The sequence below is a fragment of the Pteropus medius genome, unplaced genomic scaffold (genome assembly GCF_902729225.1).
Source record: "Pteropus medius unplaced genomic scaffold, Ma_sr-lr_union100, whole genome shotgun sequence".
Lineage (NCBI taxonomy): Eukaryota > Metazoa > Chordata > Mammalia > Chiroptera > Pteropodidae > Pteropus > Pteropus medius.
The window spans coordinates 21,782,748-21,785,353 of NW_024351073.1; positions in this window are offsets into that span (position 1 = coordinate 21,782,748).

The following is a 2,606-nucleotide window of genomic DNA, read 5'->3' on the forward strand; positions in this document are numbered from 1 at the left end:
AGGAAATGAGTCAAAAGCAACGATTCCTGAATTTGGGTAAAGGGCACATGGAAGTTCCTTGTGCTGCTCTTGCATGTTTTCCTGTAAATTTGAAATGACAGCGACATAAAAAATTACAAAAATAAAAATATAAAACCGGTGGTTTTAAAGGAGGTATGAGGAGCCTTGCAAACTCACGGAAACTCACTTGTTTTCTGTGGGAAATGAGTCGATCACGTTTTTAGTAGCTGTACATGTATAACCGAAAAACCTAATTGCTACTAAGCACGGGCAGGTGTTTCTTAAATCCGGCCCTCACGGGACAAAATAGCCATGATGGCCTCTCCCTCGTGATCACTGCAGAACCAGTCTTTCTGTTCTGTTCCATTGGCGCTGCTCGGTGGCGTCATTATCGGGAGATGAATAATCTCTCTTTTAGGGACAGTGCGATCAGTTCGTGCATCGGGCGCTGTCCGCCGGTCCATCCATCACGCAGGTAGCCGCCGACCGTCAGAACGCCGTCCGCCGTCACGCGTGGCATCAGCTGCCTGCCTGCTGTTTCCTTAGAGGATTCAAAACGACGATTCCGTCGTTCCTCTGTGCTTATTTACTCCGTCCTTTGGGTATTAGCCATTTAAGGTCTTGGAATCAGCTTGGCTTATGCTAAGCGATACTAATTATTAGTTATTCAATGTTCGATTTATGACTATGACCCCAGCCAACTGCCCCTAAAATGTCCGGATTGTATTCAGTGGAAGCCACTGGAAAAGTAACCTTTAGGAAGAGTGACATTTACTAATTTTTTTTTTTTTTTAACAATTGAAAATAAAACAGAATGTGGATACTTAAAACTCTAGAAGATGAGTCGTTCTTTGTGATTTTTGTTTTGAAAGCTAACGTGAAAAAGAAATCTACCCTGATCCTATTAGAAATCCATAGCTGGAAGATTACTAAGATTAGGACTGCTGGGGCAATCAATAACTGGGTTTTATTAGGCTCATTAATTTTAGAAACTGATGAGCACATAATATCAAACATCTGTCCGGTTTTAGTTTCTTTGCCTCCTCTAGTCCTCGGTGAAATGAGGTGAAAATTCTAAGATAAAAGCAAATAGCTTATCTTGGAGGGCTGATTCCAACCACCTTGACGTTGCAAGTTCAAAACAAAAACAAAACCAAAAACACACAGAAGTTCCTGGAAACCTGAAGTAGCTGTATTGGAACTTTTACGCTCTTGGCATTTGCTGTCTCTATAGCGAGGCTGGCTTCCCAGTATTCAGGGAACGTCACCTGGTACCACGGGGCTGGATTTCCAGAAGTTTCTAGAGCCAGCCGCTTTGGCTGCACACAGTGTTTCCTTTGAAGTTCCCAGAGCTGTACGTTTGAATCACTCTGTCCTCTGTGACGAGCATTAGGACTGTTAATTGTATCATGTATTCGAATCTCGTTACTACCTGTGGGTTGGAGGATTTTAAACACGATATTGAGAGCAGCATATATGACGAGACACGTAAAAGACCTAAGACGAACTTTGAGTGAAATACGTCTACAAACCACATGGAATTTGAAATTTTCTTCTGTCTGCATCATTTCGTACAGCCTTAGGTAGAGCTGGACTGGGAGACTGCCCGGATCACCAGCCAGGGAAGCCACAAGCACGCACTTGACGGAGGCCAGAAACGTCATCCTTGATTGGTTAAACAAAGATCAGGCACTTGACAATGAGCCCCTTAAATAAATACGTGCTGATGTGTTAAGGCCCAAAGTCTGAGAGGTGGATAACTCTGAACCCACGTCTTGATAACACGTCTTAGTCATAGCTCAGGAATCACAACACCTGCCTGAAAACCCTAGCTTTGCAGCTTCTTCCCGTGCGTGATCTTCAACGATGCCATAGTAGCCTAACGGGAGGCGTTTCCTCCCATTCTCTTTCAAACACAGTAACGTCGGGATGGGCCAAGCACTGACTCACTTTCCCAACATCCCTTGCTCCGCGTTGGCAGATTTAGCCAATAAAAATGCAAGAAGCCTGTTAAATTGGAATGTCAGATAAACAATGCAAGGGATATCATTATAGCAAAAAAAAAAAAAAAAGTATTCACCATTTTTCTGAAATTCCAATTTAATTGGACATCCTGCATTTATCTGGCAATCTCCCTACAGGCACGTGACCCAATCCTGGCGAGTGGGAACAAGAGGGGAAATTCGCGGGGGGCTTTTAGAAAGGTTTTCCTCCCTGATCACAGTCGTCCGATGCCTACTCTCCCTTCCTTTCGTAGGTTTATATGGTTTATAGCTGGGCCCACGGCCCCTAATATGGACTATGTTTTCCATACTCTCAGCTGGGTAGGATGCTAAGCAAAGAATCGCTGGAAGCTCCTGGAAATCTTCAAAAGACAGCATGCACAGACCTTCTCTTATGTGTTGGCTGTCTTCCCTCTGCTTGTATGAAAGCAGGTTTAGCTACTGGGTCCCCAGGGGCCACCGTGGACCGCGCGGGGCAAACCCCAGGGATAGCAGTGTATAATAAGAGAAGAAACCTGGGACTGTGAGCGACGAAAGTGTGAGAACAGCCCTGTTCCGTCGATCTCATAGCAGTTTATCTTGTGTATTTAAGCCACAGTGAAA